The following is an 8,696-nucleotide window of genomic DNA, read 5'->3' on the forward strand; positions in this document are numbered from 1 at the left end:
AATGAAATATGATGTCTTCTCATTTCCCCTGCAAGAGGCAGCTGACAGGCTGAATCAAAACGAATACATTTGGCAGACCGGTGTACAAATGGACCTAATCTCTATGACTTAAACGTCCTTTTAAGTTGTCCCTTCTCGTGATATTTTCAGGCATTTAGACTACTCATATTGCATTCATTCATTAATAAAGAACCCCCTTTGAAGATTATTCTACGACTTTACCGGCAGAAGATAGAATCGCGATTCAAACAGTACCATCTGCTAACTGAAAATATGCCCCCAAAAACATAAATAAGCTTGACATTTATTTAGTGGAAAATAGCTCATTCATAAAAAGCTCACTGGTAGCGATCATTGTCAGTAACAACTCAAAATGCGATATAGCCCTGTGTGGAGAAGCTGCCCCGGTAAATTCTACTACTACAGTACAGTACTAGACTACTGCTGTGTTCGTCTTGATAGCGATTGCGTTGGTTGAATTCGATTAAACGTTCCGTTGTACGGTTTAGGCTGAAATTAATTATTTTCATGAACAGATTGACAAAGTTTAGGCTGTGGCAATGAAGTTCAGGTTAGTAGTCAGATAGTTTCCCTACTGAAAGACTTTTGAGTAAGGGGAGTGCCGAACATGTTCTGTTGCCGTTTGACTTAAACAGCTGAGGAGTTGTTGTTAGCTACTCACACTAGTGTCTCGGGTACAGTAGGCTACAGCGTTGCAGTGAGCTACACTGGTTTGAAACCACAGGTAATGGTAATTTCACCAACAAATCGTTTTCTAATGTCAGAATAAATCCTACAACGAAAATGTATATGTGAGGAATGTTTATTTTAACGATTGAAAACAGATAACGCTACATCATAGACCACTGTAGTATGTGTTGCCCGGGAAACACAGGCTAATGTCATGATGCTAATACTTCAGTGAAATAGTAGACTACTGTTTCCGAAAGTAGATGTACTTCCTTAATAATATCAGCTTATATTGTACATTACACATCACAATTGTGTGTCATATCACAAAGTAAAATGAGTAAATAGTTATCACCCTGGCCTCTTTTCTTGTGGCGTTTCTGCAGCTGCCTTGCAGTAAAGCTATAGTTAGCCTAGCTATCCCCCAAGTTAACAGATGCTAAACGAATGTTCTGGCAAAGGTAGTCACGCGTGTTTTCGTGACGTTAGTGACGCAGTGACGTTAGTAACGTCAGTGACTGTGGCTAGCAAATTAGCCACCGTTAGCTTCACTTTTCGCCACAAAAACTTAACTTACGCTTAAACCATGCAACGGAACGTAAATTCCAATAGAAGCAACTCAATCGCTACCAAGACGAAACTTTTGACACCTACGTTGTCTATGTAGGCCAAGTATTTACTGAGTTTTAGGGGGGCAAAAAGAAATAAAAATAAATAAAATAATAATAATATATATGTGAGAGAACAAAGGTTGTGCTCTCGCCGAAGGCTTGAGCACACCCAATGAACAAATACCAGATAAGTTATGGGTTAGTCAGAGTAGTACAGTAGGCCTTTGGGGTAACAATGGACGAGCAAGGGTAACTGACTTAACAAGGGTTAAGTTAACTCATTTGTAAAATACAATCAAACATCAACAATTTAATCACAACATGCCAATATGTCACAAGTAAGAAATATTGCAAATCGTAGTTACTTTTGTCGGTTTGAAGAAGGAATCAAAGGTTCGTTATGTCCAACGAATAGAAAGCGGAATCTCTCGTCAAAGTTCCGGGCGCTCAGTGAATGTGCCAATTGAGAGGAATAGGTTAGAGAGTGACGCGTTCACCTCAGTTTAATCCTACGAACAAGCGAGGGTGATTGTACGTTTGGGGGTTTTATACTCCAAAGAACAAGGGGGGGGTCCCCGTGAAGGTGACCTCTTTCATTGGTCAGTTTCCCCCCACCTGGGCGTCGTCCTGAGATCTGCCTAGGTGTGAAGTAGCTGTACCTTTTGAGTTCCGTTATTTCAACTGTCCATGGAATGCTTAAACTTCAGAATATAACAATACAACATTCATAAATGGTTTTGTTAGTATGGTACAATCATTTTGATATCAAGATTGGCTGACTTAACTATACTTGAAGGGAAGTTATAATCAAACCTCAATTAAACAACCTTCTAAGTAAATGAGAAAAACACACATTATAACACATCAACTACTGTCATTGAAATAGTGTCCATGAGCCATGTAGTCCTTGAGAATATGTTTGTAAATCCACATAAGAAAGTTCTTCCTTATAAATCCTTTGTCTGATACTGTGGGCCGTGTGGCCTGTTTCTGACCCCATGCTGGGCCAGAAGCTTTGAAGCTTCTCCTCTGGCAGAAGGACAAAGGGGGAAGACCCTCTCCTTGTCGGGGGTAGGGGAAGGTGTGATGGTACCGTGCTTTGTCTGTGGGCTGTGCTACAACAGCCTCTTCTGTCTCCTTTTCAAAACATGTAGGCTTGACACACGTTTCAGCGGCCGCTGAATTTGCCGTAGATGGAGCATTGTGAGTGACACAGAGATCTTCGTGAACACTATCAGGAGATGAAGAAGAGCATGAGTGATAATTGTCCGATTTTTGATCCGAGGCACCTTCAAATACACCGTCTGTACATTTTCTGTTTTCAGAGATAAGCCAGTCTCTCTTCCTAGAAGTTACTTTTCCTAGAACGATAACTGGAACTTCACGTGACAGCTCCTCAGTGTGAGCAGATAACATCATTACTAAATTTTTACCGTGGCTACGTGAAGCAGTCTTGTCAATGTTCAATAAGGTGCCATTAGTGGAGAATTTTCTGTTCTGTTAGTTTTCAGTTATAGGAAGTGGAGAGCTGACGTCACGACACCTGCTTATCACACACCATTCGGAATCTTGATTTACATTAGAAAGAGGATTATTAACATCAGCGTACCAGGTTAAGGCTTGCAGTAAATCAGTCGCGTCAATATTTTTGTCTCCGCTGTCGTCTGCATGTAGAATGCTTTTATCTATTGTGGACACCTCCAGTTGATTAGATGGAGCATCTATGTCTTTTCTACTGCTGTTTGTAATATGAGGTGGCGGAGCCAAGCAGGTTTCTTCACCAGACTGGTTAGCATTAGGATAGACAGGATCAACAGGAGCCAATTTGACTACACCGTAGGAGTCTTTATCAGCCTGATTAGACGGATCTTCATCAGCCTGATCAGCTGGATCCACGGTAGCAGATTCAACTAGACCGCAGGCCTCGCCAGCTGCCCTTTGTCCTGGTGTCTGTCCCTATGTCTGAGTGTTTGAGTAGAAGGAGCATTAAAAATGTCTGATCTCCTGTACCCTGACATATTAGTGTATCTGCCACCACCCTGTCGCCTTTCGCCACGCTGGCTGCTGCTCAGATCATTATTACGCTGAGTGTTGACATTTTGACCAGACTGTTGTCCAAATTCTTGAGGCGCACCTCTCCTCAGCTGAGATCCTCCTCTGTCGCATTAGTTTCTTTGATAAAAATATTGGGGTGGTCTAAAGAGTTTCGCGTGGGCCGTCACAATTCTCTCCGTAAAACCTGTCTGGCCGATCACAGTTGTCAGCTTGCACGCGCCTTTCGTTCAACATTCTCCGCTGTATATTCTGCCAAGGCGACGGTGTACAGTAATTCAGGTCTGTGTAATGTGAGTCGTCATATGGGAGCGCGTCTCATAGTCTTTCTTCCCGCCAGGACGTCCGCTGTCTGTTATGACCAGCCGTAATGTCTGTATACTCTTCACTTCTTAAATCTATTCTGCGTCTGTGGAAGTAACCCCGTTTTGTGTGTCTTCCTTCCATCACACCTGCCGTGTAGCGCTCAACTAGGCTCTCTAATTACGGTTCAAGTGAAATGAGAACACTGAGCGTGGCAGTTTTATGGACAAATGGTCTGCCATGCAGAGGAGGGGTCAATGTAAATATTCCTACTACTTATAATAATATTACAACTGCGCGTATTATCCAACCACAGCCATGACCTTTCAGAAGCGTAAGAATCTGGTTTATTATGACTTGTAGAATGAGACAATAGAATTCCCCCGCCCACACACACACATACGCGTTTTTGTGACAATTTGGTACGTATGAAAAATTTGGCCATTGGCCTTGTTATGACAGTCATCTGTTGATATTTTCATTTACAGTTTTTCACAAAGCTAAAACACATTCTTGAAACAGTCACCCATTTTCTCAAAACTGTAAACACAAAACCTCATCTTCAAGCACTAGTTACAAAACCTCTGAATTCTCTTGCAAAATGAAACTTTTGCCTCAAAACAGTTGTACCTGTGCTCAAAATCAAACACTGCTCTCAAATCATAAACAAGGTGATCAAAATGATATACACTATCAAGCAGTCAGTAAACAATACACCAAAACATAGAAAACACATTGTTCAAAACATATAGTTCTCAGGGAGAAGTACATGTTTTATCTCAAAACAAATTTCATATTTATCCGTCATTGTCTTTGATGAACGAAAACATGTTCTCTTACAGTATAGTAGCTAAAAATGTATCACCAATTACTACTCTGCTTTGCTCTCATTTTTGTTGGTTCTTTCTCCTCCTTGTACCCCTATACAGTACGGTACCCTGCATCTCACTACTCACAACTCATTCTTGTTCTTTGTTGATATGAACCTATAACCAGTCAAAATCTATTGAGCAGTCAGTACTGTTACTGTAACAAATGGAAACACAATGCAAAAATACATTATACAGCCTGCAATGCACTGTAGGCCTACTACAGTATGCGCTACTACAGTAAAAGTAAAAAGGGACAAAAATCAAAGGAGTCATTATGTCATCAATGTGCTTCTTCTTGTCTTTGGGCTGGGTCAGGCCAGAGCACCTCGTCGACATCACAAGCAATATTTTCTCTCCTGAGGCAGCGGGGGAAGAAGCCTCTTGTGTGCCGTATCCAGCCCTGACATGATTCCTGACCTATGTCATCACAGGCTAATTCCATGGCTTGCAGCAGATTTACCCTGGTGTAGGGTTGTCTATCATACACTTTCCATCTCCATGAGGAGAAAAATTCCTCAATCGCATTCAGGAAAGGCGAGTATGGAGGGAGGTACAAGGTCATAAACTGACCATTGATGTTGAACCATTCCCTTACCAGAGCAGCTCGGTGGAAACTGACATTGTCCAACACTATTACATACTAGGTGGGAATGTCATTCTCATTTAGCTCTTGACCCTGCTGCTCTTGAACCCGCTGCTCAAATAACATATCTCTTAGATTGGCAAGAAATCTGAGAAGATGCTGGGTGTTATATGGCCCGAGTGTAACATGGTGATGTAGAACACCATGGTTGCTGATAGCAGCACAGATTGTGACATTGCCACCTCGTTGACCAGGGACTTCAACAACGGCCCGCTGTCCAATCATGTTTCGGCCTCTCCTTCTCCTCTTCGTTAGATTGAAGTCTGCTTCATCGACAAAGATGAACTCATGGGGTCTCTCCAAGGATTCCAAGTCAAATATTGTCTGTGTAGGAATACAATATACTGTATGTAGAATTTTGTAAGTCGTACAGAGACAGTGTTATATTGTAGAGTTCAATTAGGCCTACCGTATGCACTTCTGATTCACATACATTGTATGTACTGAAGAGTAATGTCATTCACATAGTATGTGGCAGTACTGTAGACAATCTGGATTACAGTAAATGTGTCTGAATGTACAATTACTTGCACATACTGAGCTTGCAATTCTTTCACCCTTTGTGAGTTGCGCTCAAAAGGTACTCGGTATACCTGTTTCATTCGTATGCTTTTACGATGGAGGACACGGTCAATTGTGGATATGCTCACACTGTCGATTCCCTGGAAGTGTGTGTTGTCTTGTATGACTCGTTCCTGGATTTCTCTGAGTCGTATCAAATTATTTTGAAGGACCATGCCCACTATAATGGTCTCTTGCTCCGGAGTGAATATAGCTGTCCTTCCACCTGCATGTGGCAGCCTTGTAGTTCTACAAAAAGTAGATGTGCAGTTACAAAAAATATTCATGCAGTACAATACATACAGTGATGAACTTTACAAATGTCTATTGAAACAGCTGCAATAGTGTAGTACAGTAAATCTGCAATTACTAAAAAATACAGTAGTATACTGTACCTGTTCTCTTCTCTGAATGTCCTTACTATGGTGGACACAGAAAATCGGCTCAAATTGGGGTGCACTCTAAGTCCTGCTTCCCTCATTGTCAATGACTGTTGCTCTAATTTCATCCGATATTTCCAGTCTTTGTCTTCCTCTTTGTCCTCCTCTTCCTCTTACTTGGTGGCTGAGTCAGGTGGCTGAGCGGTTAGGGAATCGGGCTAGTAATCTGAAGGTTGCCAGTTCGATTCCTGGCCATGTCAAATGACGTTGTGTCCTTGGGCAAGGCACTTCACCCTACTTGCCTCAGGGGGAATGTCCCTGTACTTACTGTAAGTCGCTCTGGATAAGAGCGTCTGCTAAATGACTAAATGTAAATGTACTTGCCCTCCTCCTCTTCCTCCTCGTTGCCCACCTCGAATACGCACTCGTCCTCTCACGTTTCTTCCATCCATTCTCAGACCTTCTCCTTCCCACCTTCAACAACCTGTTTGCTCTCAAAACTGCCTTATATTGGTTGTGTCACATCATTTGACATCAAGTGAAATCAATTTTGAGTGGTTGTGTTTAATCAATGACATGTGTTCTCTATTTGTATTTGATTGTTGCCACTTGTGTTTACCAGTATGGATGACATGTGCATTAGAGTGCAGAATGTGTTTTGAAAATGAGAATGTGTTTAGAGTTTTGCTGAAAGTCTATGTGAGATTTGCAAATTGTGTTTTACCATGTGAAATGGTTTAAGGTATTGACAACAGACTGCACAATTAGCTACATTAGTTTAGGCAACTGATAACTTTGTTCAGCCAATGGGTTTTAGTGTTTTAGCAATTCAGAAAAACTGTAAAGCATATTTTTGCACAACGTGATTTTTCACCTACATGAGGCCAAATAATATTTTCATCACTTTTCAGTACATATAAACACACACACACACACACTGATGTCTAAATCAGACCTACATATTGGCCCTGTGGTGAATACTGAGTCCTGAGCTACACACACACACTGATGTCTAAATCAGACCTACATATTGGCCCCATGGTGAATACTGAGTCCTGAGCTACACACACACACACTGATGTCTAAATCAGACCTACATATTGGCCCCATGGTTGATACTGAGCCCTAAATAGTCTCCTGATAAAACATGATTACCTTGTTTGGGATGGACATCGTCCCGGCCTGCCACATGTGCTTTCTGGGAGCCTATAATGAAGCATTTCAATAATAAACTAGAGAGGGTACAATTTCTGGGGAAATTGTAGGGTGTGCTTGCTTGCGTCGGTTGCACAGGGGTCCGTTTTTGAATGACATTTTTACAACTGATATTTGGGTGTGCTTTGCCTTCGGCAAGGGCACAACCTATGTTCTCTCACATATTTATTTTTATTTATTTTCGCCCCCCTAAGGATCAGTCAATATTTGGACTACATACACAACGGCGGTGTCAAAAGGTTCGTCTTGTTAGCGATTGCGTTGGTTGTATTTTTATTTACGTTCCGTTGCATGGTTTAAGTAGAAATTGCGTTTTTGTGGTGAAAAGTGAAGCTAACCGTGGCTAATTTGCTAGCCACAGTCACTGACGTTACTAACGTCACTACGTCACGAAAACACGCGTGACTACCTGTAGCAGAACATTCGTTTCGCATCTGTTAACTTGGGGTATAGCTAGGCTAACTATAGCTTTACTGCAAGGCAGCTGCAGAAACGCCACAAGCAAAGAGGCCAGGGTGATAACTATTTACTCATTTTACTGATGATGTGAAACACAATTATGAAATGTAATGTACAATATTAGCTGATATTATTAAGGAAGTAGGCCCACATCTACTTTCGGAAACGGTAGTCTACTATTTCACTGAAGCATTAGCATGACATTAGCCTCTGTTGCCCGGGCAACACATACCACAGTGGTCTATGATGCATCTGTTTTCAATCGTTAAAATAAACATTCCTCACGAATCCATTTGTTTTCTTTGTAGGATTTACTATGACATTACATTACAAGTAAACGATTTGTTGGTGAAATTATCATTACTTGTGGTTTCAAACCAGTGTTGCTCACTGCAACGCTGTAGTCTGTAGCCTACGCGAGACACACGACAAAAACATCTACACAGCTGTTTAGGAAGTCAAACGGCGACAGAACATGTTCGGCACTCCCCTTACTTAAATCAAAAGTCTTTCAATAGGTGAAACTATCTGACTACTAACCTGAACTTCATTGCCACAGCCTAAACTTTGTCAATATGTTCATGAAAATAATTAATTTCAGCCTAAACCGTACAACGGAACGTTAAATCGAATTCAACCAACGCAATCGCTACCAAGACGAACACAGCAGTAGTCAAGTACTGTACTGTAGTAGAATTTACCGGGGCAGCTTCTCCACACAGGGCTATATCGCATTTTGCGTTGTTACTGACAATGATCGCTACCAGTGAGCTTTTTATGAATGAGCGATTTTCCACTAAATAAATGTCAAGCTTATTTACGTTTTTGGGAGCATTTTTCAGTTAGCAGATGGTAATGTTTGAATCGCGATTCCATCTTCTACTGCCGGTAACGTCGTAGAATAATCTTC

This window comes from Osmerus mordax, chromosome 17, assembly GCF_038355195.1.
Source record: "Osmerus mordax isolate fOsmMor3 chromosome 17, fOsmMor3.pri, whole genome shotgun sequence".
Taxonomy (NCBI): domain Eukaryota; kingdom Metazoa; phylum Chordata; class Actinopteri; order Osmeriformes; family Osmeridae; genus Osmerus; species Osmerus mordax.